This window comes from Ictidomys tridecemlineatus, chromosome 6 (genome assembly GCF_052094955.1).
Source record: "Ictidomys tridecemlineatus isolate mIctTri1 chromosome 6, mIctTri1.hap1, whole genome shotgun sequence".
NCBI lineage: Eukaryota > Metazoa > Chordata > Mammalia > Rodentia > Sciuridae > Ictidomys > Ictidomys tridecemlineatus.
In genome coordinates, this window is record NC_135482.1 from 10,059,260 (window position 1) to 10,083,418 (window position 24,159).

General features: G+C 56.7%; 1 protein-coding gene across 1 annotated transcript in view; it reads left to right on the plus strand.

The window, feature by feature from the left end:
- The window catches only part of Cacng2 (calcium voltage-gated channel auxiliary subunit gamma 2), a 117,566-nt gene that overhangs the window by 1,382 nt on the left and 92,025 nt on the right, over positions 1 to 24,159 (plus strand). The window lies entirely within an intron of this gene.

The window sequence follows — 24,159 nt, forward strand, 5'->3', positions numbered from 1 at the left end:
TTTGATTTCCCATCTCCTCCTCCCCCGCCCCTCCCCTCCCCATTCCCCCTCCCCACCCTCCTCCAAATAAGTCCCCTTTACATTCCACCATTTTCTTACTTCCCTCCCTTCCACCACGGATCAAGGTTGGTCGGGTTAGTTTCAGAGGAAAGAAAATCAATAAGCAAAAACCGTACTCCACTCTCTCCCTCCACCGCCCCCTTCCCCTACCTCTTCATTGGCACCATCCATGATATGATGGAAACCAGAGAATGTCTTTAAAAGTCAAATGGGCTCTGCCTGCACCGGAATCATTAGGATTTGCTTTGGGTTTAGCCCTCCATCTATGAGGAGGGGAGATAATTGCTTCCCTCAGTGATGCTCATCTGCTGGCCATGAAGAATTCAAAAACGTCCTTCTTCTCCTCTCCCCTGACTCTCCGAAAGTCCCAGACACATCGCCCTCTTTAAATCTCTTTCTTTTTTAAAAAGAAAAAAAACCCTGCTATTTCTAAGAATCCTTATTTGGTAAATCCTAATTATTCCAGGATCTCAGGCTGAGTTCAAGAGCATTTCGTAATGTCTATGAGCCACACAGATCGTTCGAGGCGGCTGGCTGCGTGTGCATGTGTGTGTGTTAACGTTTACAAAGTCTAAAAATACATACGTCTCTCACAGGAAACAAGCCCAAGTTCTAATAAACAGCAATTCACTTGCGGGTTAGGCTGAGGACCAATTCTCTTTCACACAGAGTGACATGTCTGTCATCCAGCAGCGAGTGGAGTCAGCATTGTGCAGGGAGGGAGGGGGAGGGAGGGAGGGAGGCTCGGGCATGGGGAGGTTGAGGGGAATAGGGGAGCAGTGAGGCCGGCGAGGGGGGTCAGTAGTTGGCGCTGACTGCTGAGGCATGTGTGCAGGGTTCTGTGGGCCAGGGGGCCCTCATGGTGTCGAGGCTGTGAGGCAGGGTGTGCATGAAGGCGTGTGCCGTGGGACACACAGAAAAAACTCTGCGGGTCATACGAGCTGCATTTGGCAACAGACTTTCATGCGAGCGAGGGCATTTGCATAGCTATATGTCTGTGTGCATGAGCCACCCATAGGGAGACGTGCACCGAGGTGCATATGTGTCTGCGTGGAAAGCGGGGTTTATGTGCTCTGCTTCTGATGTGAACCAAGACCCGAGGCCGTGTCTGGGAAGCAGGCACCGCAGGATTGTTTGCTAAGCTGGACATGGGATGGCGATGCAGGGAGGGAGGCCAGGAGGTGGGGGAGAAGAGAGAGAATCGGACAGCAGAGGCAGAAACTAATGTGGCCCCAGGGTCTGACCCAAACTGAGCCAAAGCTGCTCTTTGGGAAATGGTTACGTCTGGGAGAGAGCACAAATTCCATGTCCCCTTCCCAACATTCTTGGTGCGAATGGTTGAGTGACGGCTGAACATGTTTTGAATAGCTAAGTGACTTCATTGAGCCATGGTCTGTTTGACGCATACTGCATTTGGTGCCCTCTCTCCATCCAAGCCGCTGCCTTTAACATATTCTGCAGAGGACCTCTATGCTGAATGCCACACGCTCTCCCAGCCAGAGTCGGTTTCAGGAAATTAATAGGGACTGTTTAAACACACGCATACACACCCCACCTCACCAAAGGAAAAGCCCGCATACCGCTGGTCGTCGGCAGTGAAAAGACTGTTTTCCTCTTAATGAAACATTCATGGCAGACTTTTATTCCCGAAGAGAAGGGAAGGGAAGTCAACGAGGAGTGCTTTAGGGAAGTGATCTTAGCGCCGATTTGCCTCTCTCGGATTTTAGTTAGATGGATGGAGATAGGTGGGCAAGAGATGAGAGGAAAGACAGGATATTATTTTAGGTGAAATATCATCAGATATTGGTGACTTGGTATAAACAGACTTTTTTTTTAATCAGGGTTTTATTTACAAATGCTCAACACTGTGATCTTTGAAACATCTTCTAATTCCCAGAAAGCGAGGGGTCTAGAGATAGCTGTGGGCCCCTTGTGCATTGTAAGGCTTAAGTGTGTTCATTGAAATTCTGTCTGGTTGGCGTCCGATCTCCAAATGTGCTGGCCACCCCCTTTAACTCGCTCCAAACCGCACCCCCTCCTCCAGCCTGGACCAGCTGAAGGGTTAGAATCGCAACCCTTCCCAAAGGTCTTGTGATGCTCACAGAAGCTGTGGGTTTGGCACTGTCCAGTGGTCTTCCCGGGTGCCCAGCCCCAGGCCCTTGCCTCAGGTGGCGAGGGGCGGGCAGGCCAGGTCTCTTTAGGGTTGATGTTTCCTGTCCACGTGGAGCCAAGGCCTGCCCAAGGAGGGCTGCTGCTCAGGGCCCAGTTCACCTGGCCCTTATTTTCCAAAGCTTCGGTCCATATTTGGGGCTTTGCGGGCCTGGGACCATCTTAGGAAACTGGATCGTGGCCACTCAGTGAGTCATATTTTCAGGCTGCATTGATTTCCAAAGATTGTAAGTTCACTTATTTCCAGAAGTTGGCGTAGACGGTTCTTGGAGATGGTTGGTGTGATTGCTTTTTGGACCAAGCATTCAAGACAGAGCCGGCCTCTGGGGAGGTCAAGTTACCAGCGCTTCGGGTCCTCCGATCTGTGATTTTTTGGGGGTAACTAGACTTGCCAAAAAGGTCCCTCGGTGGCCTCTTTAATGATGTGTTCTGCCCACACCTGAGAAGTTGTGAATGGATTTCAAATCGTCTCTCCGAGACTCTGCTAATAACTGCAGATGAAAAACAAGCCCGTCTCCCTCTGATCTCTTTTGGCTTCCACCAGGGCTTTTTTTTTTTTTTTATCTCCCAAAATGATATTTTCGTTCACCTCTGGATGAAAATAAGAATTAGGAAATATTTCCTTGCTTTGTGGTTGCTTTTGAAGTTCATTAGTCTACAGAAGAATCAGAAGGGACACGGCCACCTGTTAGGTGCAAACGGAGGGGAGGGACAAGAATCAAGAGAAAACAGCCTTGGCCCTTACCTTTCCTCCTGCAGAGTAGATACTGAGATGTGAGCGTGAACTTGAACTTCCCGCAGGCCGTGTCCTGAGTGGGACTTGAGGAAGGGGGTGGGGCTGGGGGCAGGTGGACCTGGGCACAAGGGGGGTGCCGAGGGACAGGAGGAGTTCTCAGACTTTTCAAGAGAGCTGCAGTAGGCATCCAGGTGGGGGACGTAGGGGTGTTTCAGGGAGGAGCTTGGTGCAATCCACAAGAGGACACTGGGACCGGCTGCTCCGAGGGAGGCGTCTCTGGGCCTGTGGTGGCTTGCTGATCAGGGCATTAACCTCTGTTAACCCCTAAAGGAAACCTGGTGTCCAGGGGAAAGCAGGTTCACTCGGTTGACTCTCCTGGCCCCTCTCCCCTCTGCCCTACAGAAGAGGAGCTGGTCACTGGGCAGCAGGGTCTGGAACAGGAACACACCTCCGGGGCCCTGTTCTCTCCTGCCCCTTTGCCTTATGGTCTGAGGGGCAGCAGGAATCATGCTGCCCGTCCAGGCTGACCGGGTCCCTCTGCCCACTTCTCCAGCTCCTGTTCCCTCGGCACTGCCACTGTGTCCCCTTCACAGCTGCTGCTCACAGAGGACCTGGCAGCCATTCTAGGTCCTCCCTCTCGTCGAGCAAGCCGTGTCTCCGTCATCCCGCACGCTCTTTCCCAAGTTCATAGCTGCACAGCCCTGGTGCAGCCTGCACGGGGTGGAGTGTTCTAGACTCTGCTCGGCCCTGGCTCTGCCGCTCCGCCGAGGGAAGGGAAACGGCCTTGGTGTCAGGAGAGCCGGCAGCCTCTCCTGGACACTCTCGCCTCCAAGCTTGGACGAGCTTACAGATGGCCCTGCTGGGCCGCCACGCGGCATGCGAACTGCTTCGTGATCCCTGAGCTAACGGGACTTCCTTTAGCAACTCCACACACAGTAGGTACATCAGAAATAGTGATCAATGGTTGGGCTCAGAAATCCTTTTAATTCCCGAAATGAATGCAAACATCAAGTGAGAGAGAGAGAGAGAGGGAGAAAGGAGGGAGAAAGAGAGAGAGGGGAGGGAAGAAGTCAGAATGATTTGTTTGTTCTTCCTGGAACATCTTTTATTTAAAAAATAATAATAATGAGTCATGAGACTATTATTACAAAATAAGAAAATTCAGAAGGAGCCAGCCACCGGTGCTTCACGGATCCTAACTGGTTAAAGTGGAGACCAATTATTCCAAAAAAGTTAAGGAACGCCCAGCCTCCACAGCAAGGAAGACAGCACTAGCCGATCGTCCTCCCGTTTCTGCTTTTACACTCACCAAAGCTGGGTTTCATCTCATCAGTACCAGACGCCTCTGGGCAGAGAGCAGGCATGGTCACGGACCAGGCTTATTTAGCTTTTCCAGAACCTTCTATGTCCTAGCGAACCTCCCCTCTAATTCTCAGGACCCTGAAACTTTCCCCAGGCCTGTCTGGGTTCTACGTGGCATTTCCCATACAGCAAGGTGGGCACCCCACCCTGCTCACCCCACCTTGGCCTGACTTGCCCCTTACTTACCTGCGGGTCCCAGGGTTGGCACCAGGCCGGCCCTCGCTGCCTCTCCACGTGTGAGTGGAAGGAGGCATTCAGGGGTGGGCTGCTGGCTGAGGTCGCAGGGCCCAGTGTCTGAGCCAGACTTCATGGGGCCCTTGGGACTCTGGGCTGCATTTCCCTGGAGACTTTGAGGGCTCTGCGCAGTCCACCTGGCCGGTGACTGGGGTTCTGCTCTGGGTGCACCCCCTGCACCCCGTCCCCCAGCTGCCATCTCGAGCGCCGGCACCTTTTGGGGTGAGGCCCTCTGTCCTAACTCCTCTGTCCCTCGAGCTGAGGCCCAGAGGCTGAGGGAGGCAGCACCCAGTCCCTCCCGCCGAGCTCAGGTGGACACCCTCCGCCGCTTCATCTTCCGCCCTTCAGTCTGGACCCGGCCTCGGTGTGAACGATCCGTTGGTCTGGGGTTGGCAAGTGTTTTTAAAACAGCAAATTAACGTCCCCGTAACTCATGGAAGTGTGCAGAGAATGTCCTGGGGCATAGCTGAAGGGATGTCCCAGACCCACAGACCCGGGCTCACCTGGGGCACCGTAGCCTTCTGAGCCCCGTGACGTGGGACAGCTGGACCTCTCCAGGCCTAGGTTTTCCTTTTTTATTAAAAGAGAGGAAGTAGCATCGTCTCCTCCCAGGGTGGCTGGTGGTCTAGGGATCAGATGAATAGATGTCCTCACTTCCTGTCCCCAATCATCTTATTTGAAACTGCTCTCAATCCCCACCCACCCCTCTTACATCTCCTTACCCATTCTGGTGTCTAGCAGGCACCTCCCACCTCCTCAGCCTCTACCTTTGCTCATGGAGCCCGTCTCTCACCACTAGACACCAGCCGTGTGAGAGCCAGGTTTTTCCTTCCTGCCCAGGGCTGGGGTCCCAGCATTCATGGCATCGCAAGATGGAAGCCACCTTTGTTGGTGACCACGCACAGGCCCACTGCCCGCCACAGGGTATCGTTCAGAAATGGTGGCCCCTCTGGTGCTCAGGAGGGCCCTTGGAGTGAGAGGTGGTGGAAAGCTTTTTTTTTTTTTTCTGATATTCTGAAAACTAGCAGAGCTCAATACAGGGGAGGGAGGGAACATGGGGAGGAGAGAGAGCTCAGCACACCAGGGGCCAGAATAAAGAGTGACAAAAAATAGAATGTGCTTGGAGAGAAAACAAGGGCCCGAGAAGGAAGAGCTGGGGGTCCAGGCGTCCCCCAGGGCAGATCCCGGCCACACTGTCCTTCCCCACCCAGGGCCTCCAGACTCTCAGGGACGTCCTCCCAGGACTGTCCACCTTCTGGTGGTGGCAGTGGGGAGAGAAAAGGCCTAGGCAGACTGAGATTTTTTGATTTATCAAAATTCAGTGACTCTTTCCAGCTTCAAATACCTTTTTTGCCCCTAAAGCCAAATTCACATGAAACGCGCCCGCGAGTTTCCGCCTGGTTTCAAGCTGCCATCCGGCAAGGCCTGTCCCGCGCTCAATGAGTCGCAAGTGCTAGGTCGGGGACGGAGACGTCACAGGCAGCAGCGTGATTCAGGGGCCACGGACCCCAGAGCCTGCTGGAGGCCACAGGCCCCAACTGCCACGCGTCTCCTGTGCTTGTGAAGTGAACTGCGGCCGACGAGGCACGGGCTGGGAGGGGCTGTGGGGGGTGACATGGGTTGGGGCCTTCCCTGAGGAGGAGGGAGAGCTGGAGGGCCGCCTGGGGTTAACGGTGACAGAGAAAGAAAGAATATTCCAAGTGGGGGACACCCAGTGCAGAAGTGAGACCAGTGGTGGGAAGCCAGGCGCTGGAGCGGGGTGTCCTCGGCTGAGGCTGGATGGTGGGAAGGGGATGTGGACGTGGTCTGAACCCCAGAGACCTTGTTAGTCTTGCTTTTTTTTAAGACCTTGTTAGTCTTGCTTTTTTTAAAGACCTTGTTAGTCTTGCTGAAGGCTTATACTTTCTGTCTCTGGCTTCTGGTGTATAGCTGGGTGACCTTGGACTACTCAATTCGGTCTCTGTGCCTTCCTCTCACCATCTATTCACCGGGGATGGTGCCGCCTGCCTGCAGGTTGCTTTGGGGATAGGACAGCCCTTCTCTCGCCTTTGCCTGGCGCTCTCCTCTTGCGCCCCAGGCTGAATGCAGGGATCCTTCTGCCTCCCAGCTTCCCGGGGCCACCGTGCAGGGGACTCCACTGAATTCACTGAATTTCCTTTCTCTAAGTGCAAAGAGTGGCGGGCGAAGACGGGGACTGGGTGCCAACTCTGGGAAACACAGGAAGGCAGTGGCGACCGCTCCCCACCTCCAGGACCCTGGGAGGGAGCCCAACAGGGATCCTAAGAGCAGGCTGCTCCCAGCAGGGGACCTGTGGCCTCTCCTTATCACCCTCCCACGCATTCCCAGGGTTCCTGGCTCCTTTTACAGCATGATGGGATCTTGGAGGATTTGAGCAGGAACCTGGATGAAGCTCAGTTCTAACCTTGAGACTTTTTTCCTTTTAATATTTACTTTTTAGCTGACGTTGGACGCAGGACCTTTATTTTATTTATTTATTTTTATGTGGTGCTGAGGATCGAGAGCTCTTCCGCTGGGCCACAGCCTCAGCCCCATCACCTGGAGACTTTTTGAAAACAGGAACGGGGCGGAGAAGGGCCCTGGCTCCTCTCCTGGGTGCAGAAGTGGCCGCCTCCTCCCTGTTCCGTCTCCTCTGGGTTCTGAGGCACGGCTGATGACGAAATTAAGATCTACCTAAAAACAGCCTCTGGGGGGAACGGGTCTCATGTTCCCATTGATTACAAGCCACATTCTGATGTCAGAAACCTGGAGCTTTAAACTTCGGGTCTTAGAACCGAAGGAAGATGGAGAGCTCATTGGGCAGGGAGACCCCCGGCAGGTGCAGAGGGAGCCCGGGTCTCTCCAGCTCGCAGCTGGTGCCCAGCCTCGGCCTCGGGAAGCAGCCTGGGGCAGAGGAGCCCGCAAGTCTCCTACAGGGGCAGGGTGAGGGCGCTCTCTGCTCAACAGCGTGTCCCTGAGCGCTGCCAGGTGCCGCTGAGTAGAAGGCTCAGCCCGTCCTGGGGGAACTCAGCTGTGGAGCTCCACCAGTGGACAGAGACCACGGCCGGCACACCCCAAAACCGGCACAGAGATTGGGGGACGTGGTGCAGGGAATCCCGTTCTGAAGGGTGCAAAGTGTGGGTGAGCAGGCTCAGGAAAGGAGGGGCACTTCAGACCGAGGAGTGGCTGCGCGTCACACAGGAGCCCAGGAGGAAGCCCTGGAAGGCAGAGGGCTGAGGAGGGCGGGAGGCGACAGGGACAGGGAGCGCGCACAGAGCAGTTCTGCAGTTCTGCCCAGAGGGTGGTGAGCCAGGAGGGCCACCGGGCCTTCCCATTCTCTGGGATGAGAGGTTTCCTGGGCAGGCGCTGGACACAGAGAGCAGGCCGCTCGGGGAACTGGGTGGCTTAGTGTGAGTTACAGTAGACAGAGGGCAGGAGAGCGGAGGAGGTAAGAGCGGTCAACAACAGGAGCCCATCCAGACCCCCCAGTCTAACTAGCTTTACTGAACTACTACTATGTGCCAGGCGCTTCGCCTACCAACCGGCACGCAGACAGCCAGTGCCCGGACGCCCCTCCCTCAGGAGGCCTCCTGACCACCTTAGCTGCAGCAGGCCTCAATCCTGTGGCCCTCTTCATTTTTTCTTTGATTTTTAATTTTTTTGTCTTCTTTCTGAGCATCCGCTTGCTCAGATTCGAGTCCCCTGTGGGACTGCATGCTCCACGAGGGCGGGACCTGTCTGCCCAGCTACCACGGTCCCCAAAGCCCGGTCTAGAACCCGGCATGGACAGAGTGCTCAGGGATGTGACAGTAAAGGCCAGGGGGCTCCCAGTCTAGCCAAGGGGACCGACCAGCTTGGGAAGGGACCCTCCCAGCGACCTCTGACCAGCCTCTCTTCCCGCTCGGCTGGGACAGCCACCTTCTGCAGAGCCCGTGAGACCAGCAGGGCTTCCGCGGGCATCCTGCAGGCCCCCAGGCCACACCTTGGCCCTAAGCTTCAGGAAGTAGCCAGGCTGGTCTCCTGGACGCCAGGCCGGTTCCCCTGGAGAAGCCCTGGTCGGTGGCCGCCTGGCCCAGGCACTGGCCCACAGCCTGGTCTGGCTGAGGAGCGCCACCCCTGCTCCTGACCCTCGGTTGGTCTTCCAGCTGCTACCAAGGTGCCGCGGCCCCACCCTCGCGAATGGACCCCTGCTTCACCCCCACAGTCACCCACAGCTCAGGACCCAGGGGCCTCACATGGGCCACGGCCAGGCAGAGCTCCCGGAGACCTGAGTCCTGGCCCAGACCCTCCTTACAGTGTCACCTATGCTCCCAGGTCACCTCTCCCCCGCCCTGGCCTCGGTCTTCCCCTCCTGAGGACAGGTCTCACCCTTTATCCTTGTTGAATTTTCCCTCAGACTGAAAACTCTCCCACCCCCATTTCTTTTTTTTCTTTTTTCTCTTTTGTTTCTTGTTTTTGTTTTTGTTTTTCTTTTTTCCCGCGGTGCTGGGGATTGAACCCAGGGCCTCGTGCGAGGCCAGCCCTCTACCAACTGAGCTGCATCCCCGGCCCAGCCCCCATTTCTTTTTGCCCTACAGGACAGCCATTCTGCAGTGCTTGGTGGTAGTGACCATGAGAAGAGTCACTCCTGTGTCCTTCTTTTGTGCTGGTTTAGAGCTCTCCAGAGGTGAGCGCTCATCTAATCTCCACATTTCCTCAGATACCCATTGTCTCCATCTGAAGGGGATCAGAAAAGTTAACCATCATGCCCAAGGTCACACAGCAAAGTGACAAAGCTGGAATTCCAACCCAGGTCTTTCAAACCCCAGAACCTGAGTAAGGCTTCTGTGACACTGATTACCTTTACAGTCTTCCCTGAGCCCCAGATCTCTAGACACTTTTTTCCGTAGTTGAGGGTGTGCTGGGTGGAAGTCACTGTCTCTACTCCTGTGCGCGATGAACTAGTCGACAGTTAGAAGGCTCAATTGGGACATGCTCCTTGCCCAGGGGGAGGGGGACAGATTTTCTCATTGCTGTGGACACAGAGGGGGACCTCACAGCCTAGGGACACTTGCAGCTTGTGGGGTGGGGGGGTGAACCTTGCTGCTCTCCTGCCTGCTGCCCAGGGGAGACCCGCCGCTCTGACCCGTGGTCCCGGGGTGTCCGCGGCAGCCTCACGCTCTCCCCAGCCCCCTCCCCAGCCCCCTGCGCTCCACCCCAGCCAGGCCCCTCCTGTCAGCTCCGCCTCCAACAGCCGGGTCCCAGCCCTGCTCACCTGCTCTGCGCCTGGGGCAGGACTCTGACCCTCCAGGTCCATCTCTGACCTGGGAAGGGAGCGAACCCTGCATCTCCCTGGGAGTGGGCACGAGGTGCTGCGGGCTGCTGTCCCCGCCTGGTGCTGGCTGGTGCCAGGGTTATTATTTGTCATCCTTGCGGGTGCCAAGGGCGGTGGGCGAGGGGCTGTGCGGGGCCCTCGAATGCTCAGCAGCTCCAGAACTTTCCTGCCAAAGACGCTGTAACCCCAGACCGAGGCCTGCTGGGCAGCAAGAAGGGGAGCTGGGCACAGATATCCCTTCGGTGCGGGCCTGCATGTCCCCGAGTCCCCCCACTCCAGAGCGTCCCGGGTGGCTGCTTCGCTGGGTGGCCTTCGCCTGGCTCCGTGGGCGTCTGAGTTTGCAAACTCGACTCCGCGCCGGTGGCAAATTGAAGGCAGAGTCTTTGTCTCGACAGCTGAAAGTGTCACTAGAGCCACACCAGGCTGCAGGGGCTGGTGTCACGGAGGAAGGCAGGAAGCCGTGCAGCCATAGATAAGTGACCATGTCCACCCTCCTCCGCGGGGCGAGCCTCCTCCACTCCCCTCCTGGGCGTCCCCCGAGCTGGCGCTTCCAGACCAGATGAGTCTCGCCACTGGGTCTCTCCGGAGCTGCTCTTCCAAAGGGTGACATTTCCTAACCTTGACCCTAGCCTGGGAAGAGCTCCCTGTTGTACCGACCAACCCCCTGCCAGGCGCCGTTCAATAACTAAATGCCAGGTGCCTGGGAGACGGTCCACATGGCCACTGTCCCCAGAGAGGGGGACTTGCTGGGGGACCCTGGGCTTCAGAGAGAAGAAGGAGCTCAGGGTTTCAGAGTAGGAGACCACTGCCCAGCAGTGACCCAGGAGACACTGGAACCTCAAGACACACCGTGTGGTCGGGGAGAGCGCCCAGGTCCAAGCTGAAATCTGGCGGCTCTGTACTGCGTCCTGGGTCACGGACGGGCCAGCCCTGGGGATCGGCCACCCCCTCCAGCCTCTCCTCCCTGTTCGATTTTCCTCATTATATTTATGTTCTCTGGACCCGTCTGTCTTCGATACCTAGTACCAGGCCCGAGATCAGCACCTGGGACATAGTAGGTGCGTCATAAATGTTTGCTGGGTGACGACAGGTGTGCCCCAGCTCTGAAGGAGTCAGTGAGCCGGGGACATTGGCAAAAGCCACGTGGAGTGGTGCACACCTGTAATCCCAGCAACTCCAGAGGCCGGGGGAGGAGGATCACAAGTTCAAGGCCAGCCTCAGCAACTTAGTGAGACCCTGCCTCGAAATAAAACAGAGAAAGGGCTGAGGATACAGCTCAGTGGTAGAACACACACACACACACACACACACACACACACTCGCCAAGGGAGAGTGACTCCGTGTGAGGAAGTCAGGAAAGGGATCCTAAAGGAAGCGCCCTGGGCAGTGGGTTCTGCAGGGTGAATAGGAGTTTGCCAAACAGGACAGAAAAGGCCCTAAGCAGAGGAGGCGAATGGCATCGCCCAAAGCTGCCCAGAGGGTGGGGTCAAGGACAGAGTGCAGCTCTGGCCCTGGGCAGCAGACTCCCCGGGGACCTTGCTGGCCGATGCCAACTCAGGGCCGGGGCCGGGTGGATGCCGAGGTGCCGCGTTCTCAGCTCCTAGGTGGGCTGGTGTCGAGAAGCCAGGCTGCAGGGCACGGCAGCGGGGCCTGGGGACGTGCACCTAAATCCCACGCAGCCTCTGGCGAACGGCCTGTTTCTTGGCCTCTACCCTGAGGCCAAGGACCTCCCTCCCAGGCCCAGCCCATCGCACCAGCGCCTCAGCTTCCCTCTCCCGGCGGGCAGGGGTGGACCAGAGGTGCGAGAGGAAGGAGGCCTTTCCCCACGAGGGCCGGCGAACAACGGCTCGGGGGCTGCTGTCCGTGTCCCTTGCCAGGAGGGAGGGGGAGGGGGCTCTCCCCCGAGCGCTGCTGGACCCAGGGACGGTCAGCGTAGTGACGTCAAGCAAGGCAGACGTAGGCGCTTACGGTTCTGGAGGTCGGAGGTCCGGCGGGGCCCTGGGCTGCAGTCCGGGTGTCAGCAGGGCCGTGTGCTCTCTGGGGTCTCTCAGGAGAACCTGCCTGCATGGGGGGGGGGCTCCATTTACCTTCACCACCAGCCACCTGCCCAAGCCAGCGGCCTCCAGCCCTCCCAGCCTCCCTCCATGCTCAGGGGCCCTCGAGGTTACACTGGCCCCAGATCACCCAGGATGGTCTGGCTCGAGGTCAGTCGAGAGGGCTGATTCCATCTGTGACCGTCACTCACCTTTGCCGTAGAGCGTGACCCAGGCACTGGTTACAGCAGCTGGGATGTGGCCATCCCTCTCCTCCCACGCTCCGGGATGCCGCAGCACACCTGGAGGGAATCAGAGCTTGCATCAGGAAAGATCAGATTTGACTCATAGTAACGGAAAAATAGAATTGGCAGTGGCTTAAATAAGACGAGAGATTCATTCTCTTTCGAGTAAATGGATCTGGAGGTGTGTGGTATAAGGTTGGTCTTGGGGACCCACCAACTGGTCAGCAATGCAGATTTCTACAGTATCCAGCTCCACCACCTCTACAGTGTAGCCTTCAACCTCACAGTGCAGCATGGCTGCCAGAGTTCCAGCCACTGCCTTCACATCTCACACATCAAGGTAGAGGATGGCACAGAAGGACAAGGGCAAAGGGTACCTGTCACCTGGCTCCTGAGGAGGCTTCCTGGAAGACATCATGCTACATTTTTACTTTAGTCCCAAGGGCCACAGGTTTCCGACATGACCCTACCCTAGCCACACCCTCTATTCCAGGCGACCACATGCCCATGAAACACTGGAGAGTCTGTGGCGAGGGAAGGAACGTAGGGAGGGAGCTAGCCGAGGGTCCACAGAGCTCCCCTCGCCCAGCCCTTCATCTGACCCTCCAAGACCTCGAGGCCCAGGAGGGAAAGGGCCGGCCATGCCACCAAGGAGCCACCTGGGCAGCTGTGGCACAGAGCGTGCGGGGGACTTGGCCACTCCACCACACCCGGGGTCACTCTGGACCACAGGGTCTGTGGCGGCCTCTCCGGGGGCAGATGAAAGCCCCACCTTCGGGAGGCCCTGTCCTCCTGCGTCTCCTCAGCCTCCTTCCTCCTGCGCCTCTGGGGCTTCTGCCCTGGTGAGCTCCGGGCTCCTCCGTGTGCCCACAGAGCCGTCGACTGCGGGGCCCGTCCGTGCCGAGGGGCAGCAGGCCTGGCGCTGAGCAGAGGAGGCCTCTCCCTGTCCCTCTGTGACGGGGACGTCTCCTTGGAGATGAGGCTTTCTGTCTGAAGCAGGTTGTGACAGGGACTTTCAGTCGCCTGGACTCTCTGCGGGGTTTGTTTTGACATGGGACAGGTGGACGGCAGGGCAGCGCCGGGGGAGTGCAGCGCCGCCTTCTCCTGTCAGCGGCAAAACCCAAGCGCAGCCGCCCCGGGCGCCCACTGCCCCCGGCACGGACCGCGTGGAGAGCTGGGTGCTGCCTTGGACCTCCTCGGTGGCTTCAACCAGGCGAGAAAGCTCCCGAGACAGGGATGTGTCAGATGGGGCTGTCCCCTGCCTGGCACGGTGCCAGGCACACGGCGGGCACATGGTCCTCCAGTGGGGCACCAGCCGGGGTGAGGTAGCCAGGCGGCATCTGGCACGCAGTAGGTGCTCAGCAGAAGTTTTTTGATACAAGAAAGAAGGAGCGGAGGGAAGGAAGGGAGAGAGGCCGGGAGAGGCCGGGAGACCCAGCTGGTCTGGGCCGCGGCTTCCCGGGGACCAGCGGAAGCGCAGAGCTGGGGCAGCGGTCCCGGCCGCGGTCCTGGAACAGCAGCAGCCTCCCCGCGGTCTGCAGGAGGACGAGGACCTGCCCTGGAGCCTGCTCCACAGAGCGCTGAGCCTCTGCAGCTTCTGACAGGCCTCCTCGGCCGGGGCCTGGCACCAGGGCTGCAAGCCGAGCCAGAGGGGTGGGGCACCGTGGGAGGGGCACAGGGCGGCCGTACCCTGTCTCACTGGGTGGCCTTCAGGCCTTGGGAGGACAGGAGCCCTAAGAATGGCAGAGGCTGCCCTGGGGCAGGAGGCCCGGGCCCCAGGGCCCCTCAGAGCAGATGAACAGGCCGCTAGAGCCCAGAGGGCCTGTGACAGTTGGTTGGAGCTGGGGAAAGTGGCAGCATGATTCAGGGAGGGGCCTGCCTCCCCCCAGGCAGGGACAGTCACCCCGCCCCACAGATGCACGGCCCAGGGAGCACCCTGTGCCCACAGAGGACACAGAAATGCCAGGCCGGGAGGAAAGGGCTGTGTACTGAGTGACCAGGAGCAGCCTCAAAGCCTGTGGCTGTGACCCAGGCGAAAATCACCCCAGGGCCGCACCCCAGCAGCCCGGGACCAAGCGATCTTCCCTGGAACCCAATCACTTCCTGGCCTAGCTTCTCCCTGCATTGATTGGGCGGTGTCAACCCCGCAGAAAGAGCGGGTCTGAGCCTCAGGCGGGCCTGGGTTTGGATCCAGACGTCCTGAGCCCCAGGCAGGACGCTCCTGAGCCTCGGACTCCTGTCTGCCAGGGAACGGAGAATCGCAGCGCTCCCCCCAAGAGTGTGCTAGAAAATCCACTTATGTCAGGGGCTCGCAGAGCAGAGACTTGCCTCCCGCCAGTACTGGGGACCCGGGGGGTGTTCCCACGGGTCCAGACGCTGCCCCTTCTGCTGCTCCCAAACACCTTCTCCACGCACCCAGCGTTGGCCTCCACCTGAGTCGTGGTGCCCCAGGAATCCCGGCCCCATGCCCTGGGGATGTTTTTAACACACACTTAAGACATTCAGCTTCAAGTGTTCACACGTCCATCCCGGCACCCCTTAAATTCATCCCGGACACGCAGCGGCCACTTCAACGGCTCATTATGACTCCCAGGCCACCCCTGCACGGAGGAGAGAACCGTGGCCCTCCATTCCTACCACGGGCAGCTTTGCCCTTTAGGTGGTAAAAGGGCTCCGGGGGAGAAAGGGCAAAGGTCAGAGGCCAACCCACAGAATCGCCTGGGCTCCAAGAGCCTTCCTGAGGCATGGGGGACACCTGGGGCACAGGTACCCGCCACGCGTTCTCCATGGAGAAAGGACAGTTGTGCAGGCGGCCGCCCTGGGAGAGATGGTGGTGTCCGCTGGTGTGTGCCAGGGGCTTTCCCCTCGGCCTCCTGCAGCGCCCTTAGGTGACGTCCCCTTCCCAAGACTCCTTCAGGGCAAGGGGAATCAGCTTCTTTCTCTCCAACCCAGTGGTAAAGGGATTTCTTTGTCCACCTGTGAGTCTTTCAAACACAGATGATCCCCCCTGGTCTGAGAGGTACAGTCACCCCGGGCATCCTCAGGAGACTGGCCGCTGTGGACATAACCAAATAAGCAGAGCCACTCAACTCCCCTCCGTGAGATGGCACAGTATGTGCACATCACATGCGCGGCCTCCCGTCTCTAGATCTCTTACATACCTGACCACGTCGATGCTCTGTGTCGTTACAACTAGAGACAGGAAAAGGGTCGGCCGTGTTCAGTACAGACACAATTTTTTAAAAAAGGAAATAGTTTTGGTCCATGCATGGCCCACTAAGATGGCCCGCCAACAGCGCTGGCTTAGAAGAGACTTCAGAACTTCTCAGCAATGACGGCACCACGGCGGGAGAGCAAGAGCCGCCGTCCAGCCGCAGAGACCGTCTTCCTGAGCAATCATGGCAGAAAGCACTCAGAGACAGGGCTTGGGGACATGTGCCTCCAAGCCTAAGAACGATGGTCCAGGGTGACCAGAATCCAGGTGTCGAGTCCAGAGGGCCACAGGTTACCCCTTCCCTACCCTGGCTTTGCCACTTCGACCCGTGGGCCTGTCCCCACCCGTTATGTGGGCAGCGAGTGCCAGACCTGGGCCTCGGGCTTCACCCCGGGGGTCTCCATCCTAAAGATCCAGCACAGTCTTGTTAGACCCTCGCCCGCTGAGAGGAGGCGTCGTTATGTCTTACACAGTTGAACGGATCAACACATTACTCAGCAGATAAACTAATTTCTGGACACTAATGTGGGGCCTGGGAATAAATCACAGAGTCTCCTGTCTAGCCACAGTGAGGGACCAAGCTGGGGTGACAGGATACCCCCAGGAGGAGCAGAGAGCCCTGTGCCCTCCTCTGGGAGGGGCCTGGGCTGCCGCCGGCTGGTTAGCCCCCAGGACCCCCTCCGGGCAGCAGGCGTGGGGAAGCGCGTGTTCTCGCAATGAAGCTGATGGGATTTTAATAGGCAGACAGATGGCCTGGGAAAAACGGGAGATTTTTTTAAATGAGGGAAAACACTCCACTTTCCTTCCATTAAAACAAAGTGAGAGCCACGCAGGCCGGGAAGATCTATCACCATCATTTGTATTGTCAGTTTGGATGTCTTCTTTTTAATAATTGCACGTGGAGCCTTGATACTCAACTAGGGCAGTGTTTTCAAAGAATTAGAGGTGGGAACTGTCCGTGAACTCTCCATGTGATTATTATTATTTTGTCTTCATCTGATTTTACAGTTTCATAAATGATTCTAAATAGCGTTCCTTCATTCCTCCCTGTGCACACGGTTTCCACTAATTCAATTCCTTAGAGACCGTCGTGCCCAGATCTTCGGTTCTGTACCATGGTCCTGGAGCAGCAGCACCTTCTGAAGTCTTTATCAAAAGAGCTGGGAGGAATGGGGGAATGCAAGGTGAAAGGGGGAGACAGAGAAGGAAAGAGAGGGAAGGACATCTAGGCAGGGTCCTCCTGGGGGCCAAGCGTTTCACTTACTCCTCGCTGCAATCGTGCAATATCTGCTCTAGGATCCCCAGTTGGCAGATGAGGAAACCGAGAGGGGGAGAGATTCAGTCACCAGGGCAGGGGTGAGTGGGTCTCAGGCGCCCCCTTCTCACTTTCTTTGCTCCATCTCGAGCTCTGAGCCCAGCATCTTCTCCTCCAGTCATCAGTCAGGTGTGGGAAGCACCCATCCATTCCTGCACTTGGTAAAAGAACAGCCCGTGACGTGGGAACCCTGTAGAGGAGGAGAGAGCAGGTCTCCCGGAAGTGTCCAGGTGCCCTGCACACACCTCCCTTGGAGACCTAATTTCATCTGATTCCCCTGTAGCCCCAGGTTGCAGGGATTCCCACTGCAGAAGCAAGGCCAAAAGAGCTTAAGTGACCTTCTCAGGTTAAGTCACCAGTGGAGCTGGAATTTAAATCCTCGTCCACCCAATGGTGAGCACAGTGACCCATTTATTTCAGTTTTAGTGTCACGGATTTTAATTAAAAAACAAAAGGAAGGAGTGGGAGAAATTAGGGGTGTGGCCTGAGAAGAGGTTTAGAATAAAGGTGACTGTCCAAAGGACCGTGGACCCAAGTCCTTTCCTGTCTGAATGCTGACGCTCAACTTTAATCCAGCAACAGCAGGTGCAGATCACGGTGCGGCAGCCCAGGTGCTGGCTCAAGATCCATGTTTGCGGTGTTGTTTTTTAAAACCAAACCTTTGACTCTGAGTAAAGACATAAACTCCTGAACGTAGGTGCCCTTCTCCAGGAGAGGTCTAGTCTCTAGGAGGCATTGGAAGCATCCTCTGTACCCTAAAGTGTTGCACCCGTCACTTTGAACCCCCAGTGCTGATCCAGCTGAAAGGGGCCAATGAGAACTTGGGAACTTGACAGGAAACAACAGATAGACACATAGATGACAGGTAGGTAGGTAGATGGGTCTTCAGTATCTAACATAAAGAAAACAAAATTCTTATATAAAGATAGGGATTTTTTAGTTTTTATTTTATTCTTTTTAAAGGATAAATAAAGAAGTTGACAGGAAGAAAGTAATCTGAGGGGTAAAAGTCAGGATCAGAATTGCTCAGATAGGATGACCAAGATGAAGCTGGGGGTGAAGGTGGAGGTGGAGGTGGTGGTGGAGGTGAAGGTGGAGGTGGAGGTGGAGCTGGAGTTGGAGTTAGTGGTGGAGGTGGTAGTGGAGGTGGAGGTGGAGGTTGAGGTGAAGGTGGAGGTGGAGGTGAAGCTGGAGGTGGAGGTTGAAGTGAAGGTGGAGGTGGAGGTGAAGCTGGAGGTGGAGGTTGAGGTGGAGGTAGAGGTGGAAGTGAAGCTGGAGGTAGAGGTGGAGGTGGAGGTGGAGGTGGAGGTGGAGGTGGAAGTGGAGGTGGAGGTGGAGGTGAAGCTGGAGGTGGAGGTTGAGGTGGAGGTGGAGGTGGAAGTGAAGCTGGAGGTGGAGGTGGAGGTGGAGGTGGAGGTGAAGCTGGAGGTGGAGGTGGAGGTGGAGGTGGAGGTGGAGGTGGAGGTGGAGGTGAAGCTAGAGGTGGAGGTGGAGGTGAAGCTGGAGGTGGAGGTGGAGGTGGAGGTGGAAGTGAAGCTGGAGGTAGAGGTGGAGGTGGAGGTGGAGGTGGAGGTGAAGCTGAAGGTGGAGGTGGAGGTGGAGGTGGAAGTGAAGCTGGAGGTAGAGGTGGAGGTGGAGGTGGAGGTGGAGGTTGAGGTGGAGTTAGAGGTGGAGGTGGAGGTGGAGGTGGAGGTGAAGCTGGAGGTGGAGGTGGAGATGGAGCTGGAGGTGGAGGTGGAGGTGGAGGTGGAGGTGAAGCTGGAGGTGGAGGTGGAGGTGGAGGTGGAGATGGAGGTGGAGGTGAAGCTGGAGGTGGAGGTGGAGGTGGAGGTGAAGCTGGAGGTGGAGGTGGAGGTGAAGCTGGAGGTGGAGGTGGAGGTGGAGGTGGAGGTGGAAGTGGAGGTGAAGCTGGAGGTGGAGGTGGAAGTGGAGGTGAAGCTGGAGGTGGAGATGGAAGTGGAGGTGAAGCTGGAGGTGGAGGTGGAGCTGGAGGTAGAGGTGGAGGTGGAGTTGAAGGTGGAGGTGGAGGTGGAGCTGGAGGTGGAGGTGGAGGTGGAAGTGGAAGTGAAGCTGGAGGTGGAGGTGGAGGTGGAAGTGGAGGTGAAGCTGGAGGTGGAGGTGAAGCTGGAGTTAGAGGTGGAGGTGGAGTTGAAGGTGGAGGTGGAGGTGGAGCTGGAGTTGAAGGTGGAGGTGGAAGTGGAGGTGAAGCTGGAGGTGGAGGTGGAAGTGGAGGTGGAGGTGGAAGTGGAGGTGGAGGTGGAGATGGAGCTGGAGGTTGAGGTGGAGGTAGAGGTGGAGGTGAAGCTGGAGGTGGAGGTGGAGGTGAAGCTGGAGGTGGAGGTTGAAGTGAAGGTGGAGGTGGAGGTGGAGCTGGAGGTAGAGGCAGAGGTGGAGTTGAAGGTGGAGGTGGAGCTGGAGCTGGAGCTGGAGTTGAAGATGGAGGTGGAGGTGGAGGTAAATCTGGAGGTGGAGGTGGAGGTGGAGCTGGAGGTATAGGTGGAGGTGGAGCTGGAGGTGGAGGTGGAGGTGGAAGTGGAGGTGAAGCTGGAGGTGGAGGTGGAGGTGGAGGTGAAGGTGGATGTGGAGGTGGAGGTGGAGTTGAAGGTGGAGGTGGAGGTGAAGCTGGAGGTGGAGTTGAAGGTGGAGGTGAAGGTGGATGTGGAGTGGAGGTGGAGGTTGAGGTGAAGCTGGAGGTGGAGGTGGAGGTGGAGTTGGAGGTGGAGGTGGTGTTGAAGGTGAAGGTGGAAGTCAAGGTAGAGGTGGAGGTGAAGCTGAAGCTGGAGCTGGAGCTGGAGGTGGAGCTGGAGCTGGAAGTGGAGGTGGAGCTGAAGGTGGAGCTGGAGGTGGAGGTGGAGGTGGAGGTGGAGCTGAAGGTGGAGGTGGAGGTAAAAGTGGAGGTGAAGCTGGAGGTGGAGGTGGAAGTGGAGGTGAAGCTGGAGGTGGAGGTGGAGCTGGAGTTGAAGGTGGAGGTGGAGGTGGAGGTGGAGGTGAAGCTGGAGGTGGAGCTGGAGGTGGAGGTGAAGCTGGAGGTGGAGGTGGAAGTGGAGGTGAAGCTGGAGGTGAAGGTAGAGGTGGAGCTGGAGTTAGAAGTGGAGGTGGAGGTGGAGGGAGAGGTGGAGGTGGAGCTGAGGTTGGAGGTGGAGGTGGAGGTGAAAGTGGAGGTGAAGCTGGAGGTGGAGGTGGAGGTGGAGTTGAAGGTGGAGGTGGAGCTGGAGCTGGAGTTGAAGGTGGAGGTGGAGGTGGAGGTGGAGGTGAAGCTGGAGGTGGAGGTAGATATAGTAATGGGGATGGAGGTGAAAGTGGTGGTGGAGGTGATGTTGGAGGGGAAAGTGGAGCTGGAAGTAAAGGAGGAGCTGGAGGTGAAGATGGAGGTGAAGATGGAGGTGCAGGTGGATGTAGTAATGGGGATGGAGGTGGAAGTGGTGGTGGAGGTGATGGTGGAGCTGGAGGTGAAGCTGGAAGTAAAGGTAGAGGGGAGGTTAAGCTGGAGGTGGAGGTGGTGGTGACACTGACAGTGATGAGGCTGGTGACAATTGCAATGACAACAGGGATTCTCATGGTAACTCATGTTTGGAACAATTCCTTGCTGTGCCCCAAACCTCTAACTTGCATTTCTTCACATCAGAAGAAAAACACGATTTTCCCAGACAACCACTGTTTCAATCTGGTGTCGCCCAAGCAGCCGCGTTCAGGGGAGGGAGGACTGTAGGGGCTCCCTGCACCACCCCCTAGGCAGGAGAGAGGGATGAGTGGACTGCTAGGGAAACCAGGGCCCTACTACCCACGCCCCTCCATCTTCCCACATCTGATCGTCCCCACCCCAAGGTCATTCACCCGAATCAGTCCCCCAAACTGACAGTGCTTAATGCCCTTGTCATCTGAAATACACAAATGAGTACAGTCCATTTCTGGTGGATAAATAAAATCACCACTGCGATCACTGAAACATATTTACTTTTTAATTAGGCAGCAGCCAAGTAGGAGGCACCTGCGGGAAGCCATCTCCCATCACCTCCCGGGGGAGTCATGCTGCGGTGGCCAGGGGACTGGGTGGCCTCCACACCCCTGACAGGCTGCTGCACTGCCTCGGAATAATCACATCACTTTTTTAAAAAAGAAAATCCAAAATGCTGACAGATATGCTGCCAACGAAATGGCTTCTTTAAAAATAACCTGATAACTGAACAGAAGACGCCGCCGCGCAGCTGCGTGCTTGGGCCTCGCCAGGTGCCGCAATCATCGCGGCGCGGGCCTGGCTGGGCTGTGATGGGGCCCTGGCTGTGTCGAGGGCTGGGTGCGCCTGCAGTGGCCCCAGCACGTCCTTGGGAAGGGGACGGTGGTGAGGTGGATGATCCTCTGATCCTCACTGGGGAGGGAGAAGCCAGGGTCAAAGCCCGGATGCACCTGTTGGGGAGAGGGTGGCTCACAGGTGCGCTGTTCCTCGCAGTGCTGAGGAAGGGCCTGGTTCCATTGCGGGAACGAGGAGGCACAGGTGCGAGGGAGCAGCCTGGGGGCGGAAACGAGGTCAGGTCTGTAGTGTGGGAGCTGTGGGGGGAACTCGTGGGGGGAAGGATGGAGGCAAAGTGGGTCACGTCTTTGTGGAAATGATGAGAGAATTGGGTCAGAACTGTGGGGGAGAAGGCTTGAGAATTGGGTCGAGTCTTTGGATAGAAGGGGGAAGTGGGTCAAATATGGACGTGTGTGGAAGGGGACAGGGGAAGGTGATCTTGAGAGTGGGCTGCTTGCCTGACATCGGAGGGCAGCGCGAGCGGCTTTGGTCCCCACAGGGACTCAGCAAGGAGCTGCCAGGTTCTGGCCCTTTCCTCTCGATTCCGTCCACCTGCTGGCTCAGGTCACATTAGAGTTCAAGTCCATGTCCCTACTCCTACCCCAAGTTGCGTGACATAAATCTCAGGCAGGACAGGGTGTGCTTCACTCTCCTGGCACTCCACAAGCCAACCCAAATTGCCATTTGAGGAGGTCACGATTCTGTAACTTTATGTGGCCTCATTTTACACAGGCTGTCAGTCCAGCCAGAGGTCCACCTGCTGTGGCCCCTGCAGACCAACCAATTCAGCACCGTTTCTCTCCCCTCTCTGACCGCCAGCATCGCTGGGCGACTTGGAGCCTCAAAATACATGTTGTCAATAAGAGCCGAAAAATAAGTTCATTTTCACGCCTTCTAAACTGGCTTTGTTCAGATCCGCGCCACCACAACAATACTCAAAATTACACTTAAAAGGAGTGCATGGTCCCTAATCAGCTCCTATTGGCCGCCCAGCTGAATGGAAGGACTCTCAAAGCAGACACAGAATGCGCGATTGACAGATGTGCTAAACCCACAGAACTTCGGCAGCAGCTGGGGTCAGCACGTGCCAGCGCACATCTCTCCGGGGATTTCAGCCGAGTGGGTTAAAGAGGATTTCTATGAGAGCATATGCTCATGACCTCCCGGCTCCTCTTGAGACCTATGTATGGAGCTATAATGAATCTGATCAGATAAAGCCACATTGATTAAATGTGCATTTGGGCTTCTTCCGAGAATTCCCTTCTACTGACATGAATCACAGTAATTAATGAGATCAACGCGTACTTGGCATCTGGGGTGTGTGGCCCTCTCTGAGAAGCACACGAGACAGTGCGGGTTAGGAAACCCACGTCGGTTCTTGCACACCGAAGAATGCCTCCTTCTCCTTGGAGAGGAAATGATCAACCAAAACAGCCACGCGCCGTACTCTCCAGGTGACATGGGTTAATGTGCTGGAATTACTGGGATACGGGCTGGTAAATAGACTTTCAGATCAAGTAATCGGCTCTGGCTTTTTCTAGACTCTCAGAATCTTTGAATGTAGAAGAATCTGGTAGACGCACAAACCTTCTGCAGGCAATGCAGGGCGAGGGGCTCTAAGCGGGCGGCGTTGCCTCTGCAATTCAAATCAGACCTTCGTTTCCTTCCACAGAGTTATTTTGAGCCATTCATTATTATCTTCCCTCTGAAGCGGGGGCTGTTTGATACTGTAAGATTTTGAGAATCAAAGAGAGTAAAAAGAACACTGAAGAATTATTCTTGCTGCAATTTCAGATGAATTTGGTGCTAACAAAAGATTTTTTCAACACACACACTTTGTATTAGAAGCAGGAGAGAGAGAGAGAGAGAGAGAGAGAGAGAGAGAGAGAGAGAGAGAGAGAGAGAGAGAACACCTCCTCAGGCAGCTCAGGGAGATTTGATCCCTGCCATTTTTCCAGGGCATTCTTGGAGGCCAGTCCTGCAGATGTTCCCAGGCGGTGGGGTGGACTAAACACCCCAGATGTGGAGGAAGAGAATCTGGGCTGGAGGCTTTCTGTGTCTTCCACTTCTGAGCTCTGTGACCTTGGCTGAGGCTCTTAACCTCTCTGAGCCTTCCTTTCATCCGCCACAAAATAGAGGCAGCAGATAACACCTCACACTTCAACAGCAAGGTGCAGCTCGCAGCCCGGGGAGAAGGCAGTTTATGCTGACTCAATGCTCCACGGCCGGCCGGTCGGCCAGTGCTCCACAGGGAGGTTCCAACAATCCAGTGAGTTCAAATAGAAGTCAGCTGAGGCGCTTAGGCAGAGCTTTAGCCTCTCTGAGCCTCGCATTTCTCGTCTGCAAAATGAACGACGTTGCTTTTCAGTGAGATCCTCAGTGGAGACATCTGCCCAATGCACAGCAGGATTCCAGACCTGGAGGCCGCTTGCCTGTGTCCCAGGTGGTAAATAGAGCTCCCCTAAAGACAGTCCCCACCAGAGAAGCCGATTCTGCCTCCAAGTTTCTGGCGAGTCTCAGTAGTAATTAAGGAAAGGTTAAAAGTGTCATCACAGGCGGGGCACGATCCGGTGTCTGTGGACACTCGTGTTGGGACAGCAACGTAGCCTACAGCTGGCCTTGCCAGCAGGGAGAGTGGGGAGCCCTCGCTGGGTGTGGAGGAGCTGGTGCACCCCACCACTTACCAGCCCCGTGTCTCTGCACCTCCAAGTTAGGAGTGGCACCAGGATGCCACTCAGCAGTCCCCACAGAGCCCTCAAGGACCCGCCGTACCACAGGCTGCTCCTGCCTCTTGCTATTACTGACAGGCACTGTTGGGCGGGGGGGGGGGGATCGAAGAGCAAACCCAGATTTTTTTTCCTTCTTTTTTCTCAAATATCTCCCCATAGGAAGTGAAAGGGGAGGGAACATGGAGTGCTAGTAACAAGGAGACGGGTTGAAGGCAGGAGGAGGGTACAGCACAGGGCACTTAGGAGCCAGACACTGCCCGGGCAGGCCAGGCCTTCAAGGCACAGGGTGGCGTGAAATGCAACCTGGCCAGCAGGCCACCAGTGATGGAACCCAATTCCAGGACGTCATCTTGGAAGTCCTCCAGGCTGGAGGGAAAAGTCAACACAAAAGGAGGACAATGTGTAGGGCAGGGTGGACGTCAGTCCCTTGTGGCTTAGAAACTGACCAGAGGCCACCTGTTGA